This window comes from Protopterus annectens, chromosome 5.part0 (assembly GCF_019279795.1).
Source record: "Protopterus annectens isolate FY-2018-M chromosome 5.part0, PAN1.0, whole genome shotgun sequence".
NCBI classification, from domain to species: domain Eukaryota; kingdom Metazoa; phylum Chordata; order Ceratodontiformes; family Protopteridae; genus Protopterus; species Protopterus annectens.
The window spans coordinates 448360949-448381073 of NC_056735.1; positions in this window are offsets into that span (position 1 = coordinate 448360949).

Below are 20125 nucleotides of genomic sequence, written 5' to 3' on the forward strand. Positions count from 1 at the left end.
GTTGCTTTTTTTTTTAAAGCTGTCTCGCTATATTAAATGGGTTTAACATAGCGAGACAGCTTTAAAATAAGCAACGGAGATATCCGTTGCTTATTTTAAAGCTGTCTCGCTATGTTAAACCCATTTAACATAGCGAGACAGTAAAAAAAAGCAACGGAGATCTTGCATTCTCCGTTGCTTTTGCCCACAGTTCTGATGTACTGTGCAGGCGCGCAGTACATCAGAACTGCCGCAGAATACCAGACAGCTGCGGAAGGGCAGTAAAGAGGCATTATACAATGCCATTATTTAAGAAAAGTAATTATTTCTTTTCTTAAATAATGTCATTGTATAATAGCAATAACCCACTTCTGGGTGTGGGTAATGCTGGATTTCCCCACGGTTGGCTTTGTTTGATCCTCGGGCCGCCTCGGGACCAAACCACGCCAACCGTGGGTAAATCCAGCATTACCCACACCCAGGCGTGGGTTATTGCTATAATACTACACTTTACATTTTTGCAGGGGGGCAAAATATATATTCGAACTCTGAGATCGCACTAGAGTGAGGAAAGGGATTAATTACCCAAACCATACTGCACCACGATCTCTGGCAGTACATTGAGTTTATATCAGCAAATGCACAGTGCTTTCACTGGTATGAACTTTCGATACAGAGATGTTCAGCAAGATGAACATTCGAAAATACAAATTTCAAGTGTTCCATGAGCTGTTCCAATTGCTTTCTTTTCTTTTTTTTTCTTTAAGTGCTTATTGGAATTTTTTACAAGAAAGTTTTTTTTTCATGCAAAGGCCATTTTTGCAAAGCATGAAGTGTGAATATTCACTTTAGAATTAGCTTAATGCATGAAAGGGAAGATGATTCTTCAAGATGATTCAGAATGGTACAAAATGAGAGGGGACATCAGCATGAGTAAATAATAGAGTACATCAGCATGTGAAATTAGCATGAAAAATGGTGACAGTTAATTAACTAATACACAATGCTGTGTAGCAGGGCAAGAATTTGCTCTTACTTACTGCAGTTTAATATGAACAAAATGTTATAAGAAGAAAAAAAATGGTTGTGATACAAGTTAAGGAACAAGACACAAGAAGCCCAAGGTTCCATGTCCAGGTGCCATCAGAGGAGATGCATGCAGACTGAGGTATAACATTAGGGTATAGTGGCTAGGTGTAAAATACAGAGCTGACATGTATTATGGAGAAAATGAAAATTGAAGAAAGTCTAACAGTAAGGTAAAGGGTAACTCATAACCAAGGTCAATATCAAGGCAGCAGTTAATTGGCAATTCTTTCTTAATGGCATGACAGAAGAAAGTGAAACTGCATGAAAGAATGCAAATAATGCTGCTGTAAGTAGTGTATATAAAACTGTTGTGGAAAAAATTAGTAGATAGATCTATTAATTCAAAGAGAACAATTTTTTCAAGAAATACTTAAATCTTGCTGTACTAATTATAGTAGATTCTCCACAATCTGTTGGTTAGTGAAACCAATCAGTGGTATAAAAAGGCAGGACTGAGCAGACAGTCCATAAATGGTTATATCTGTTTTTTTAACATTCCTCCTGCATCCTACCTCTTGCCCTGAACTATATTATACAAAGATTCCTAAGTAACTACGATTCCAACACCAGATATTTTCTTCATGTCTGCACATAGCTTCTACAAATGCTTGCATTGTTCTACAAATGGTTTAGTTCACAGTCACTGGTCCTTCCTGGAAGGTTTTTTTTTTTTTTTTTTTTTTTGCTTGGAATAGTGGTTCTAAGTGATCTGCTTCAGAGTAAATAAAGACCTGTAGGAAGACAACAGATAAAACTGCACATCTTTACTACCCAATGAAAACTAGGAGAAAGAGATTTGTTGATAAGCTAGGAGATTCTTGCTAAGAAAAAAGTGTCAATGCTGGATGGGACTATGCTCAAAGGTACTTTAAGTTGCTTTGTCCTTCCCTAAAATTATTTGAGAATAACCAGCCTTTTTTTCTGTTTGAGTGCAAATAAACCATATGATACTATAATCCTGTGGTCTCCAATCTATTTTATACTCCACATTGGCAAGTGCATGGGACATATTTTGGCACATTTTTTCATGCCAAAAGTCCCGAGTTTATACCATTTTATTTCTTGCAAAAAACCATTTGTTTGAATATGTTTTCCCAGTCCTGTATATATACTGTGAACAAATTCTTGGACAAATCTATCCCATCTAAAGAGAAAGCAATCCTGAAAAAGTAGTCCTATGATGCAGAGAAGGAGCCTTTGTGTGGAATGCAACATGTGTTTGCCCTTTGGCCAAAATGACAACTGCGGAGCAACTGCTGCAGACCACTGATGCTGCAGCTTTGAAGATAGTGACAGTTGTTGTCCAATGTACAGGCAGTTGCAAAAAATGCAAAGTCAGTTCCGCCATTGAAACAAGCATGAAGAAAGACCTTGAGGTATATCTGATAGCATTTGAATGGTAAGCTCACCAGACGTGATGGGATCATAGTGAGTGGGCAAGAATCTTCTTAGTCCCGCTAACTGGATAGCTTTAAAGGCCTTTATGGACATGGAAGGGACTGAATATCAGGACTATGAAAAAATAATAAAGGCACTCAACTGGAGACGGTGGTACCTCTAAGTCACAAAGTCAAAAGTTTCATAGATGGACAGTTTATCCTAACAGAAAGGTACGTATGACTTCAGCTATGTGATTTCAAACATCTATGTAGATTATTGTCAGATATGGAAACGTAACATACTAAAAATCAAAAAGATAGAAATGTTATCTATTGATAAAGATAATCAAGCTTTGTCTGCTATTTTAAGAAAATGGGTGTTTCAATGTAACCCCAAGGTTACTGAAATGTTTTGTTGTATTAGCAGAGAAATAATTTTATAACAAAACTATTACTAAAATGGAGCACCCAAAATCTGTAGTAAAGGTTGCGCCAAATTGTGCTAACAAACATAAAGTACCAGCTAAAGGCATACCTTGTTTTAGAAGTGGATGAAGGGTCACATAGCTGCAGCTGTACTAGAAACAGTAGTAGTTTTCTATCTATGAAAACTGTAATTCCTTTCTGGAAGAAGAAGAATACCCTGTATGCAAGCTAAGAAATGCACAGGCCAGTATTCCACTGTCAAGAGTGAAGGCCTTATCATCGAGTGAGTGGTCTCATCAATGAAGGGCTATACCCTTGACACAGACTGTACTATGGTTACACACTATGCCCCTTAATTTGGATGTACAAGTAACAGGATGGGAATATTACACTTTATAGGAGGATGATCTTGTTACAGCCATTTAGCTTCATGCTAAAACGTTAAATAGTCTCAACTCACCAAAGAGCAGATGTCTTAAGCTCACAGTCCATCAAGAGGGGTTGAATCTGAGGACTCAAGCTAGGGTGATTGATGTAGCATACTGTGGTGTTTCTTACTTTAGGATTTGATAAAAACGATGTCGTGTAAATGATATGGCAAGTCTTGGTGCACTGACAATGGGCTTCTCTTTGAGAAAGTCAATTATGTCTATGTCTCTGCGTTAGGCAGAGAGGTACCATTAAATGTTGGTTGCAGTAAGCTGTTACCTTATAAGTGCAATATATAAAAACAGTGGGCTATGACCCTGGAGATTAGAGACCCTGCCCTCACAATGCAGAGTGAGACATTTTATAACAAGACCAATTGTTCTGAGAAGTGTGCTGCACAAGCAAAGAGATAACATAGTACAGCATGAGATGCTTTCTGAATTTATTTTTGAAATACACTGAGATTGTGTGTGTTTGTGTGTGTGTGTGTGTGTGTGTGTGTGTGTGTGTGTGTGTGTGTGTGTGTGTGTGTGTGTGCGTGTGTGTGTGTGTGTGTGTTTGTGTGCGTGTGTGTAATCAGCAGCACTTCAAACCTTTTTCAATCGTAAATTTAGTATCACCCTTCTTCTCCATCTTTTATCTCCATTTCTATTGTCACATAGCTCATGAAATAACTACATCCACTATGAACTCTCTTCACTGTTTATTGAAAATATTTATATCGAATAATTTCTCTTATGTATGCTTATGTTTTTCCCCCCATTATTATTTTTCTGATAAAATGTAGTTCATTATATGTATACATTGTAACCCGCTGATACTGTTAAAAATAATTGTAAAACTGCAGAGCCTTTCTCCCTGGGCCTCCGCTGAAAAGGGGCTACTTAGCTCAGGCAGACTAACCCAGTCAACAAATGTAAAATAAATAAATAAATAATAATAATTAGATATAGGTATACATATAGATATAATAGATATAGATATAGAAAGGGATAGAGAAAGAGCTGTGCATAAATAGATGGATGGATAGATAGATAGACAGATGGATAGATATATATATACACATATACATGTGTTACAATGTATACATACAATGAAATACATTTTATCAGAAACATAATAATGGGGGAAAAACATAAGCATACATAAGATATATATACACACATGTATATATGTGTATTTGTTGACTGAGTTAGTCTGTCTGAGCTATATGACTCCTAACATGTAAATATTGTTTCCAAAAAAAAAAAAAAAAAAAACTCTGCAGTCAAGTTGTTAAACTGTCTCAATTTGTTTAACTGTCTCATAATGTATATTATGTCTCGAATGTATGAATCCAACTCTTGTATTTTCACTTTGTAACCTTTATTTGTATTTTGCAAACCTATATTGTATGGTATTTCACTTTGCAACCTTTATTCTTCATTTTGTATCCTATATTGTATTAAATTGTTCATGGAGCTTTTCTCCCCGGGCCTCCACTGAAAATGGGCACTTCTTGGCCCAGTGGACTTCCCCGGTAATCAAACTGATAATAAATAAATAATAAATAAATAATGTATGTAATCAAACCCCAAATTCTTTACATTTATACTCATCTATTTGTTCCCACCTTCCATTACATGGCACACTCCCCTTAAAGGTGTACCTCTAGCACATCACCATCAATCCACTGTATAAACCTACTGCTTAACCTGAACCCATCCATTACACCCACACATACAACTCCATCTCCTTCTCTACAGCATTATTCACTATTCTGTTCTACATCACCCCTAAAATAGAATACAACACCCAACCCCTTCTCACATTCATACACTGCTACCTGTCTTCTCAAAAATAACTTAACTGCCTCATGTGCAACGCCATCTTATAACAAATTACAGTTATTTTCATTACCAACCAACACATATCCCATTTACCACTCCCACTACCTAATATCAAATCACGCAATCTAATCACAAATATTCTATATTACAAACTCTCACTAATTCATTATTCTAAATTCCAGCACAAAACTCTATCCACAAACAGAGCCATTCAAAGCCTCACATTCCAAAAACCTTATACAAATTCATACCTAGCATTTTTATACTCCTCTTAAGAAGAAACAGAGCTCAGCCTAGGCCTTGTTGTCTGTCACAAAACAACTTACAAAACTTCACACTGCAACTAAACACACTCTGTCTCATAAAAGCCCATGGTATCAGAAAGAGACTAGATCAAATCAAACATTTTAACAATCATAATGATCCCACTATGACAAGTGTCACAGAAACATGGACAAAAAGTGACTCACCAAACTTCCATTACCTTATACCAAACTATAACTACATTCATGATGCCAGACCAGATAAGAAACCAGGTGGAGCAATAGAAATCCTTTTCAAAGATTATTTGAACTCCACCATTACTGCTCAGGCAAACAAATGTACAAACTCCATAACAAACTGAATACTTCTCAAGTTTTCCACTAACCACAAAAACACTATTTTTTCCAGTTTCTGCCTCTCTCTCGTTACCTCAATGCCTAAATTCAAAACGCTTGTTTAGCAACAACATGACAAACCACACAAAACCGGCAACCTGATTATTCTAGAAGAGCTTCATCTTTAGTTATGTAGGAGCCAGGGCCAGTGAATTGTCAGTATCCTATCTGACTTAACTCTTATACAACACAACACTGCACCCTGTCATCCAAACCCACACACCTGCAAGCACTCATTACTAGATCTAAAACAAAAAACAGCAATTATATCCAGCCTCACCTTCTCTGAATGACTACTGATAGATTGGGTCAGATTAATGAATGTCTAATTTTCATAGCACATCATTTTGTATTAATTAAATGGCTCTACGCATTGTGTAGAGCCCCCAAACAAAGGTAACCATCAGAGTATGCTAATGAAAGCATAACCAGCTGAATTACATGCTAATGAACCAATCTAATATGGTGGAGGCATTCAGGAAAATATAAAGTAACTGTATAGAGATTGTGAAGCTCTTTGCCATGAACACCAAAACCTGTTGGAATACAACCACAATCACACTTATAAAAAAAGCAATGTTAGGGGCTGCTCCTGCTCTCTTTCATGTGTATGTGCAACATGCTCAAATCTATGCTGCTGCTACTGCTGATAGACCTTGTCCCAAGAGAAGAGGTTTATCTGGGTTTTGAATCCATACAGTGTGAATGGACTACAGAAAGTATTACTCCCAATGTAGGAATCACTTTCACCATAACAATGTATGAATCACATTCACCATAACTTCATATGTATCTTGCCTTGTGCGCTTGCTCACTGCTGAGAAGCATGCAATCAAACTTGCATGCTCAAGGAAAAAAGTGAAAAATATTATCTGGGCAGCCTTCTGTAGAGCAGGCTTAGTGGAAATGCACTAACATCAGCACTCTGGACAGTACTGAGTGTAGAACATCCACCTACTTTGCAATTGTTTCTGTGGCTCATGGTAAAAATATGCTAACCTTTAGAAAAAGAACACAGGTGATCCAGGGTTCAAATCCAAATGCCACTTATTTTTACAAAGTTTGTCAGAGTGCAATTTCTATCAAGAAAGCAATTTCCAACAACACTTTGGTTAAGAATGCAACACCCTCATACAAATGTCTATCATAATTATGTTTATTGCAGTAAATAGCTGTCTCTTTAGTATTTTCATAAATTAATTTTTGTAAGTATCATATGTCATTAATTGTATAGTTATGAAACCCAGCTGAATGTGTGTGAAATTGTTTAAGCAGGAATATTATGATAATGAGTCAAAATACACTTGTATATCTATGATGGGCAGAATACTTAAGTTAAAATCATCTTCTCCCCCAAATAACCCACCACTGTGTTTAGTATGTGTGGTGAAGTATGTATATATCATACCACAGCCTGTATTAATCAGCTCATTAAAGTCTATCCATCTAACATACATTTGCAAACAGTAATACTGCCTCTTTCATGCAAATGCATTTCACAGGACTTCTTAAAATCGCACACATACAGGCCTATCTGAACTATATTTCCATTCATACTGAATGCAGTTGATCTGTAATGAATGCCATTGTAAAGAAACTCTTCTGTAGCATTGATAAATAATCACCTTAATTAAAACCTAAGCATAATTTCTTCTTGAGGTTTGATTCCCACATTGGCCAACTAGTTTTTTACAGTCTGTAATTCCAGAAGGTTATATGCCAAGTCATCATATTTAACCTTGAAGGCACCAAGGATTCAAGTCATTAAGCCTGTCGGTGTTGATCATCTGAAAAAGTGAGAATAGGTTCAGCATCACACATGGTAAATCTCACTGCCATGTTTCACACCTTCACTGCTATTTGATAAAATACCTTCCACTTTGTTTACCAGTGCCTCTATGTGCTTTCCATCATGCAGACACATTTGGAATAGGTGTGCATGTGTGCACTGTAGCTGTTAAACACAAGCTTGGAATTTAGCACCAATTTATACTTATAGTTACTACTTGACTTCTGCAAGCATGGCTGGTGTGGGAGATGATGGTGTTAAATTTAGAGCACAAATACAGGGTGTTGAGGAGTCCAGGATTTTTGTGTCACTTCTTGTGAAGAGCTACAGCCATAGGCTACTGCAGGGAATTATACTGGGTCTCATTATAAGACTGAAGCTTAGAACAGAGTAGCCAAGGCTGTCTCCCATGCAACTGATGCATTGGAGAGAATTGTCGTCACCACTATAGTGACTTTAAACGGTGCAAGAAAAACCTCCTTAGCCAATGTGAGGATGAGTTTAGGTCCATTGACATCCCAAAGTTGTGTAAGTATGCTAACCTATATGCATTAAATGATACAGAATACACTACCCATTCAAGGATGTTATTCAATATGCTTTCATGTCTCTTGTCGTCTTTGGTTTTATATAGCTGCTGAAGACATTGCGACAAATGTTGAGGCACAACAAGAGAGTTTAACTCGACTCATAGAGGCACTGGGTACGCATGCATCAGGTCTTACTATATAAGCTTAATAACTATTGTAATTGTATGTAATATGGCAATACTATAATAAATAGTTGCATTTATGATATTATACCAGTACAATTGATTAACATTACAAAAGAGTAAGACCTTTTCAGCATTCCTAGATGTGGCAACGCTGTATTGACTAGATAACCGCAACTGTTTATTTTCTGAAATTATGTAGTTATAGGATATGCCATGGATCTTAATCTTTCTCCTTTTTGTCTCACCCCACTCCTTCTCTATCATTTTTTTTTCTTTTTTTCATTTTTTTGGTGGGGGGTATTTTATATGGCTTTAAAAATGTTCTGTTGTCACACATTTCTGCTTACAAAAGCTAACATGCAGCACAGAGAGGTAGACCAACCACTGCAGATCAGCCCGCTATCCCTCCACAGGTTGTAGCACTGACACCCAATACTTCAGGGTCCCAAGCTGTCAGCATTACCTCCAGATAAAAAAGTAAACAATGGCCATCTGTCCCACAGAAAAAAAAAAAAAAAACATAACTCCACACTTTACCTATGTGTCTTCTTGACACACTTGATTTGGTACAATTGGCTGTACAACATTATTCTGTGGCTGTCATCTACTCTTGCTGTGATGACAGTCGAAAATAAACAAATTCTGGATACATTTCTACATTTTTGATGTGAAGAAGGGGCTAGCTACGGTTCTCTCCCACTATCTTCCTGCAAATTCCTCTATTTTTCCCATCTGTCCTCCCCTCTGCTTGCCACCCCCCATATCACCACTTTCTTATCAACCCATTTTTCACGTTTAATCTAGTCAAAAAATAGGATAGCACACAACACACATAGCCAGAAATGGCTCATAAGAAAGCCTTCAGTTCTTTTTGCTCAGCATTTCTACAAACATTGGCATCATACATTAATGCCAAGTGACATGGGATGGCTGTTCATGTCCTATGGCAAAACCTAGTCAGCTGTTGCCAACACCTGCAGGAGTCCAGTTACCCTTACACAAAGGTGCTTAAACAAGCTACACTGTTGGAATACAGAATAAAGGCAGAATAAAGGCAATACTTTGCAAAAGTTACTTGAATATTTCTTTAATTACTGGATGCATCAAAGTTCAACTTCCTCTGTGGAGTGTTGATATAAATCATTTGGCTGAAGTTTGCTTTTGGTCATAGCATCAGGGGTTCAAGCCTAGATGTATGTCACATTATTTCTTATAGTGAAGTTATACTTCTACGATATGTTTAATGGGGTCTACTTCAGAAACCCAAATGCTCACTTACCCAACTTCCAGAATTCTGAGACAAAAAGGCTGATGATTGCACAACACTGAGGTCCTGAAACACCAACTCTCCACTCCAAGTAAGTAACCACTTGGCCATTCTGACAAAAAAGGAAAACTGAGGAAAGCAAACCCACCCATTTGGTGGGCCGTGCCCCCCACACCCTCCCAACTAAATATACCAACTCCGAGATTTCACTACTGTGGGGGTATGGGGCAAAGTTCAACAGGATGGTCAAGCGGTTACTTACCTGGAGTGGAAAGTTGATGTTCCAGGACGTCGGTGTTGTGCGGTCATTAGCCTTTTTGTCTCTGCGTTTTGGAAGTCAGGCAAGTGAGCATTTAAGCTTTTGAAGGGGACCTGTTTAATGACATGTATCTTAATTTTTATCTGGTAACAACCTCTAATTAGCATATTTTGAATACTATTGCAAAAAAGCATTTGCAAACACATCCATGCCCATAAGGAAGATTTATTAAATGACCCTTATTCTACCCATGTTAACGTCAGTTTTGCCATCCTACAACTTCTTCAAACCCATAGCTATCACTTCTGATACAGAGCCTTAATAATTAATACTGAGACACCTACCAAGCTAAATGTGTAGAGTGTGAAAGGTTCTATATTGGTAAAACCAACCAAACGTTGAAAGATACAATATTGGAACATTATAATGCTATTAAGAATAAGAAGCTAAGTATGCTTTTACACAGCATGTTTTAGATAATAGTGATGCACATTCTTTTAAGTTTTTGGTTTTGAGTATTATCTATGGCAGCATAAGGGAAGGTGACATATATAATGAAGCAGAGTATTCTAAATTACGTTGGATCATAGATTTTAGGGTTAATATCAATCCAGGGTTTAATAATCATGTCTCTTTGAAACCTGCTTTGAAAAAGAGATGTTTACATCATTGAATCTACTTATTAGATTTTGTCATGTGATCTGTTCTTGTCTGTGATTGGATGTAGCACTATTTAAATATATGAATGGATTGTTGAGTTTAACATATGGTCTGAAGAAGCGGAGTATCCACAAAAGCACTCACCATTTTATACTTTTTATATTTTATTTGTATTAAAGCTGCTTGGCCTAGTGTGGACGTCTGTTTTTGTTTAAATACTGAGGACACGCCATAAAGATGTACATTAATGATGTATAACACCACCCTTTCATATGTGTCACTATATCTATGTCTTTCTTCACCCCTTCTGTGTCACCCCTTTGTACTGTTGGCTAGACATTAGGCTGATGGATGCAAATGTTATATTATGGCATTTTCTGTCACCATTACTTTGCTGAAGAATAAAACCTTCATCTTCCTTTGGCTAAATGGGGCATCCCTATACCTTCAAAGGTGTGATTTTGACATGCGTGAAGTAGGATTTCCTTGGTGGAGTATAGAAATAATGATCGAGTCTGTAAATGTAATTTTTCATCTTGACAGCGGATCATATCAAGTATTAGGTGAAACCCATACTGCCTGTTTTTGTAAGTGTCTTTCCTGTGAATGAGTGACCCCTGTATCTCTGTAAGCCCCTTCTGTTTTATTAGTTGTGGTGCTCAGCAGTTGTGTGTCATCTGACAATGAGCAACTGTAGTATGTCATTCTAAATGGCATTCCAGGTGTTACTGCATTATGTGGTGAGTATTTGCCTACACCTCATTGTGCACCCAGTTAACTTGTGTTTTCCCACAAAGCACATCTCGTATGTTATAAGTATAAATGATTATTCAGTAGCTATTGTGCACACAATTTTTTCAGGCAACATATTTATAACTGTCATTCAAAGGGATTCTTAAAGTCATGAAAAAATTTAATATAATAATCACATGCTGACAGTCTTTGTAAAATCATCTGCGTACTGAAGTTAAATGCTGCTTCAACTCTTCTTTTTCATTTAGCTTATAGAGTTTACACCTTGCACCACAGAGAAAGCAGGATAAATAAGTGGATTTTCCTCCGGTAAGTACTGTCCAAATGCTGATGGCCTTGCATTGTTGCTAAGTCTGTTTGCACTGTAGAAGGCATGCCAAATTGAGTGTTTCAGTGTTTCCTTCAGCAGAGACCTCTGCTCGCAGCAAGCATAATACTTCATTTCTTATTTGAGCTGAGAGGGTAAGGTTAGTTTGTTTTTGCTTTCTTGTATTTTGTATTGCTTCATTACCTTCTTCTATTTTGTATATTGTGATTTATTTTCTTTACACTGTATTTTACTTGTATTCTGCTTTTAATTGCGTATTTAAGCTAGGAAAGAGACCACAGCTGTGTCTCTTGTGAGCCACACAGAAACTAGAACAGGTCATTTAAGGTTAATTACCTGTAAACTGTGGGTGGAGCTAAGAACTAAACCTTCTATTTAAGGGGTAATAAAACATTTCAAGGCATTACTGGAAAAGCTTACCTAGACTCTACTACAACTTGCTGTAAGGGAAAGTTTAGTTTATTTTTTCTTTCTTGTATTTTGTATTGCATCATTGCCTTCTTCTATTTTGTGTATTGTGATTTATTTTCTTTACACTGTGTTGTACTTGTATTGTGTTTTTAATTGTGTATTTCATAGGTTCATAGGTTGGTGCTAGGTTATCGGTCTATACAAGCTTTGCCATAACAATTCCCTGGCTATTTCTTCCCACAATATTTACTTCCATGGACCCCTGTCTAGCAGGGCGACTGACGTGATCCCCAGGGTGAATTTCCTATCTCCCATCCAATCGTCAAGGTTCCTTTTGAAGAGGGACAAACAAGCGCTCTGCTTGACATGTACGGGCAGTCTATTCCAGAGTGTGGGGAGCCTCAGGGTCAGGAATCTATCCCTCCAGCATGTTTTTGTTCATTGTGATGACAGGGTGTAGATCCCTGGAGCATGTGGCTCTGAGGGATTGGGATTTCTTTAAGTGTAGCATGTCCAACAGCTCTAGATTTGACATGGCCTTGTATGTTAAGCAGAGATCACCTCTGAGTAGACAATATGTGACAGAGTATAGCTGGAGTTTTTTTAGAAAGTCAGCATAGGGCATCTGCTTTAGGCTTGTGATTCTTTTAGTGAGGTATTTCTGTGTCCTTTACAGTTGTTGCAGATGTCTTGAGAGGTACATACCAAACAGGGCGTTGTATTCTATAATGGGTCTAATTAAGGATGAGTACAGTGGGACAATGACCTCCTTCTTTCTGCATGAAAAGCCCTAAGTAATGAAGTGTGCCACATCAAAGGCTTTTCTGACTGTTGTGGTGATGTGGTTATCGAAGGTGAGACCACTGTCCACCTGTGTCCCTAAGTTTCTTGTCACACTTTTGGTGTTTAGTATACTGCCGCCAATGTGGTAATTCATGGGTACATGTTTTTTTCCTAAAGGAAATAACTATACATTTCTTGGCATTGAGCTTGAGCCCATGGCTCTGACGCCAAGCATCTGTTTCTGTAAGGCCCTTTTGTAGAATATCCACATCATTTGGTGATTCAATAATGGCTCCCAGTTTACAGTCATCTGCAAACTTTGTTAGCCAGAGTCCCTTAGTGTTGACCTGTACTTCAGAGAAGGAGATGCCAAACAAGAGCAGTCCCAGGACTCACCCCAGAGGTACTCCACTTGTCACTTGTCTGGAGCTGGGTTTGTAGTCGACTACTTTTACAGTGTGGGTTCTGTCAGTAAGCCAGTTGACAACCCATTGAGTGATGTAGGGATTAAAGCCCAGCCTAGTAAGTTTATCTATGATTCCAGAGTGGGGGGTGGTGTCAAAGGCCTTGGTGAGGTCCAGATAGGCTGTGTGGATCACCTTAACCTTGTCCACAGCTCTGGAGACTGATTCAAAGAAGTCAATCAGGTTCAAGAGTCAAGATCGTCCCTTCACGAACCCAAACTGGGTGGGGTCCAGTGTTTGAAGATTGCCAATGTCTTTGTTTATAAGTTCCATGAAAATATGTTCCATGGCCTTGCAGATCAGGCTTGTCAGACTGATGGGGCGGTAGTTCCCAGGATCCAAGGTGGATCTCCCCTTGTGGAGTGGGATAACTGTAACTGTGCGCCACTCAGTGGGCACAAAGCCTGAGGTGAGGCTATGATTAAACATGACACAGGTGAGATGCCAGTTCATTTTGTATTTCATGTAGTACACAGCACAGGATGTCATATGGTCCCATGGATGCTGTATTCTTAGCTTTGGAGAGTGCATTTTTTACCTATGTGGCCATTATTACCGGAATTTGGCAATCTTTCGGTATTGAGATGGGCCCGTTAGGGGGTGAGAGGGGGGTGAAGTTGGCACTGAATCAGTCTGCCAGGATATTGGCAATATCCTTGGGATCAGTATATTTAATGCCATTCTGTTGTAGCTCAGAGCAGATCTGAGCATTGCCATTTAGATTATTGACATAGCTATAGAATGTCTTGTGGTTGTCTTTGGAATCTTTAGCAATTTTATTTAAACTAGGAAAGAGACCACAGCTGTGTCTCGTGTGAGTCATGCAGAAATTATGTTTTCCCCACCATTCCACTGTGTTGCTGTTGTGTTTTTAAACTCAAATGTGTTTCTAGTTGCCTGCCCCTTATGTTAATTTGACCACAAATCTCCTTCTCTCTCCTTTTTCATTGGCTATTGTGAGTAAGCACAAAACTGTCATTTTGTGAAACCACTCCCCTTCAATTATTTAAACTTATTGGCCATCTCACTGTATTTCATAGAACCAGTATACAAACACCCAGCATCCTCCAATCTATCTTGTTATTTTTAAATTAGTGCCTCTCAACTTAGACAGCTATAGATTAAGTTATCCCCTCTTTCAAATCTAACTTTGTAGTGCACACTGCAGCTCTGAGATTATTAACCCATTTTACCATTTTACTTTTAAACTCTGCAACATCTACTCCAAGCCAACCAATTATTGGTAAGCCTACATTATGCCTTTCAGGAGTCACCTTGGGATTAGTACTTCTGTTTTGTCCCTGGTGAGAGACGGAGCATAGGAACATTATTTTCTTGAGACAGCTGATCACCAGAAAGCCTAATAACTGCTTCATAAGTATCAGCTTGAAATTTGTACTTATATTTTACTCCTGGTGTGAGAAGTAGAAGAGTTCATTGATCCCTGACTATTTCTGGTTGGGCAGTGATTGTCTGTGTTTGACCATCCTGATTGGTATGGTTCCTATTCAAGACATCTACCATTAAAAGGCTACAACAAACCTGCAGGCCCTTGCATCACCTGGAACAAGACTGTGGCTCACCAAACAGCCTCTGGCCTGCTTCTCATCTTTGCGATTGGTGCTACTGTTTTGCTTCTGTTGAAAAAGGAAGCAAAGGAGCATTATATACCAGCAGCATGAAGCTGTAGTGAGACCAGCACTACTTGTAGCCAGGCAGTAGCCATTTAGGCAAGTCCCCCTTTTTATCATTCTTGACAAGCTAATTATTTCCTTTCAGTAAGCACTGTATGATTTGCTTCTAACATCAGAATGTCTGCCTAAGTACTTCCTCCATAAACTATCAGGCTCTACTTATTAGTTTCCACTCAAGTATTTGGCAGTGTTCTGTTTAGATGCAGACACCTTGAGCTGACATTTTTTCCCTATAAAAACACCATTGAAATTTCATCTATACCTAGCTGCACAAAGGACAACTAGTTTGCAGTGACAAGCACTGCCCCCAGATTTACAAACAGGATACTCTTGACATTGCTTTATATTCTCACTTCAAATATATAATCAATAAAAAAAGGTCTGTTGCCATGGATATGAACTTTTCCACTATCTCCTTACTAGCTTGGTGGATATGGGCATCCTGAGACAGTGTAGAAATTGACTCATATTTACTAACAATAAGTTAGTTCTCAAACTCATATGGTATGTGAGAGATGTAATTTACACAATGTCACTGGAGGCAAACCTCTCACATTAAAGCACTCTTTATGTCAATAAGGTTGTCAGTAGTACAGATTTTACACTCACCACACACAACTCAGAGCATACACATATACCCACATATGCTCAGGCACTCCTAAACCTAAAGGCCTCCTAAACGAAGTACACATAACAAATACCCTCAGCAGCCCCGAATGCATTCTTTCAAAACAATACCCATATCAACACATACAGCCACATCTCATGCAGCCTCTACTTCTAAACCCATAAGGCAAGCCAACACACAATCCAAAATTCTGATCACTGGAGACTCTATTGTGAGACACACTGATGTCTCTTTCATCAACCTAAGTAAGGAAAAAGTCACCGTCAGTTGTTTATCAGGGGCCAAGATCCACCACATTATGGATGCACTAAGATCATTGGACCACAAACACCAGTATGACTCAATCATAGTCCATGTGGATGTAAATGACCTGAGATGTACCTCCCTGCACTATATGAACAGAGACATCATGGAGCTCTTGGATTATGTGTCCCAGGCTGGTATGAGCCTAGCATTGACCAGCATTTTACCTACTCCAAGGATGATGCCACAATACAAACAAAAGGTGACTGACTTTAATAATTGCCTTAGTTTCATGTGTCATTCTAAAGGGGTGCATTATTTGTCATCATGGAAGGAGCTGGTCAATAGACCACTCTGCTTTGCAAGGAATGGTGTATACCTCTGTCCTCTAGGCTTTTGAATATTAGCTAAAACATTGTCCTCCCCAACAGTGCCTATTTTACGCAATGCCAAACGAAAAGTGCTTCCAACATAGCAAATCAAAACCAAAAAAAATCTAAAGGCATTATTGCTTAATCCTAGGAGTCTAAACCAAAAACTTCACTTCCTAGAAACTCTTTTCACCATAGAGAATGCTGACATCTGTGCATCACTGAAACATGGTTTAAAACCATAGAGAGCACATCAACAGTGCAAGGCTATAACACCTTCCACAGATTTAGTCCATCTACTACACAGACAGCAACTAAAGGTGGATGTGTCTCAATTTACATCAAAAACAAGTATATCTCAAGGTTGGTAAAACAGGACAATGCACTTGAGCTTCTCCATGTTCAAATTACCATAGGCAAAATCCAATACCACTTCCTTGCAAGCTATTGGTCCCCCTCTATGACCCAGAAACTCATATCAAAGTCCATGAACTCCATGCCACCATAGTCCTGTACACCCCAGATATAGTCATCCTGACAGAAACCAGGCTAAAACCTCACATTACCAGTGAGCAAATACTACCTACAGGTTACGGCATACTAAGAGTAGATCGGCTAAACAAGAAAGGAGGCGGTGTAGCTATAATATTTAAACAGCATCTAAACATCCAGATCTTAAAATCATCAGCTCCACAAATAGGCAATGAAGAAATAATATATACCAACCTCAAAATAAGCCAAAACAAAACCATCAACATAATTGGATGTTACTTCCCACCTGGCCAAAACATCCCTCCACTAGAAAACCTCCTCATCTGGTCTACCCACCATCTCCCCCAAGAAATTACCATTTTAGGTGATTTCAATATTGACTGGCAATCCTGTTCTGGCAACCATCCAACCCATCATGTAAACCTTCATGGTTTCACTCAACTAGTCCAGTCGCCAACCAGGATAAATAAAAACTCCAGCAAGCACACTACCCTGGATTGGATACTAGTCAGTAAGAGCCTCCAGTCATATATAACAGGCTGCTTATCAGATAGTCTCAGTGATCACTCCCCAACATTCCTACTCAAAAAATACCTATACTAAGCTAAACCTGTCATCTAGTGTCAAATACGTAAAAAACTAAACTTTAACTCACTCACATTCATCTCATCCCTCAAAGAATGTAACTGGCATCCACTAAAGTACCTCAGTCTTGATGATGCAGTTGAATTTTTTAATACTACCTTCCTGAGCATCCTTAATTACCATGCCCCCATAAGACTTTCCAGAAACAAAGCACAACCCTCACCATGGCTACAGAAAACCACTAAGTCAGAAATGAAAAACAGGGATAAAGCCTGGGAGCACTGGCGCAAAATCAAAAACCCCTCATCTAGACAGAAATTCCTAGAACTATGCAATAGAGTCAAAAAGATAATAAAACAGGACAAATTCCAATACTACCAGTCTGCCCTAGACTCCTCACAACACAGCCCCAAACAATTCTCGTCCTCCATAAACTCCATCCTCCACCCAGGTAAAGTCAGTACCCCTCCTCCTAACATCCCTCACTCCTCAGAAAATATTGCTACCTCATTCAACACACACTTCACACAAACCATACTATCACTAGCTAAACAACACAACCCCCTCCCCTCCAACCCACACCTTCAACTAGTAATCTCCCCCCTGCCTTCTCTTTTTCTCCTGTACCTACCTCCAACATAAAAAAACTCTTAACTAAACTTAAGCCCACCAAATTAGCAGCAGACAACCTCCCAAGTGAATACCTACAAATCGCAGCTGATGCTCTGGCCTACCCAGTATCCATCTTGATTAACCGATCACTGTCAGAAAGTTACGTTCCCACACTGTGGAAAGTATCACATCTAATTCCCCTCCTCAAAGGTGGACCCTCCACAGAACTAAACATTCTCTCTCCACTCTCCAAAATACTAGAGAGATGCATACACTCTCAGGTCTCAGACTACCTCTACTAACAACCTCCTTTCCAATACTGAGACCATAGCACCACCACTGCCTTACTTTCCTTTACTAACACTATCCTTCAGCACAAAAACAATGGCTATCTCTCCTCTACTACTTTCCTAGACCTATCTAAAACATTTGGCATGGTCCCACACAAACAACTTATCTCTGTCCTCAATAACCTATCCTTCTTTCAATCAGTCACCAACTGGTTTCAGAGTTAGCTGTCTGACCGCCAACAATCCATTGTATTGCAGAATGACATATCTCCCCAACTACCTGTCATCATAGGGGTTCCCCAAGGATCCATCCTTGGACCCCTACTCTTCTCTGTTTTCACCAATAATCTATCATCTTCCACCAAACATGGCACACTCATACAATACGCAGATGACTCAACCATCATCTGCTCAGCCCAGTCCCTACCCAAACTGCAAAAAGTCACACAGGAAGCCTTTTTCTCTGTTGAAACTTGGTTATCCGATGCCCAATTAATACTCAACCCAAACAAAACTAAACTACTCATCTTCCAACCCAACAAACATACTAAAAACAACTCTCACTGTAACATCACAGCAAAAGACAACACCACTATATACCCAACTGAACATACCAAATTGCTAGGAGTGGAAATAGATGATAAACTAAAATCTGACATTCACATATCCATGACCATAAAAAAAGTCCACAAAAAGCTAGGAGCATTATACAGAAATAAGCAACTTCTCACCAAAGCGGCAAAGATTTCAATAGCAAATTCCCACCTTATCTCCACCCTACTTTATGCCTTTCCAATATATACCAACCTAAGGCAATGTGATCTAAACAAGCTAGAGGCCTGCTACAACAAAATTGCCAAATTCGCCACAGGAGCATCTTACCGTAGTCACCACTGTCTCTCACATGCTGAAATGGCCTTGATTGAACTCCCTCACTTCCTTCAATGTTATCAACTCTCACTCGCCCAGAAACTAGTAAACCATCCACTAAATGTCCCATCCCTCCAGAATCTACTCCAGCCCTATCACACCACCAGACCACTAAGATCCAGCAACAAAAATCACTTGCAGATCACTAAAGCCAATAACTCTGCTGCTGAAGCACTATTTGCTTGTACCATAGCCAAATTATGGAACTCCCTCCCACCCACAATTACCTCCATACCATCATGCACCCACTTCAAAACTTTACTAAAAGTGCACTTAAAAACATGCTGGCTATGCCCTTGCAACTCCCACTCTTAATATCACCCACCCCATCCAACCACTACCTTTCTTTCCACTCCACTAACTACCTTGATTATAACAAGCTCAGATGCTCATAAGCCTAGTACTTATTATACAGCAGGAACTTCTTATTTTAAAATTTGTTAATGTCTGTTATGTACTTCACAGATAAAGATTCTAGTTGTCTACTGATGTGCTATGTTCTTCATCTGTAAATATGTTGTAAGTAATTGCTATGTTAAATTGTTAATCACTATGTAATCCAATGTAACTACTGTCTGTTTATTTTAACTGTGGAGCTTTTCTCCCTGGGCCTCCGCTGAAAATGGACCTATGTCCAGTCAGACACTCCCGGTCAACAAATGTAAATAAATAAATAAATAAATATCATCTATTTAAACTTACTGGAAAGACTCACCATCCAACCAATACCATACTTATGGGAACTTTAATTACCCACTATTAACTGTAAATCATATACAACACTAAAAGTGCAGGTACATGAGTCCTGGATTTCTTAAATACAAACTCCCTGGACCAGATCGTCAATAGACCAACAAGGGGTGTAACCATACTGAACCTGGTTTTCACTAACATCAGAGAGCAATGCACACCCCCAAGTGTAGTGTCTTCTCTGGTTAGATCAGACCACCAAATATTCTTCTTTGAAGTAAAAATAAAACCTGGAGCCCCAGATAACACTAGAATATTCAGAAACTACTCTAAGGCTAACTTCCTGCTATTAATTGATTCTTCTACTGGCT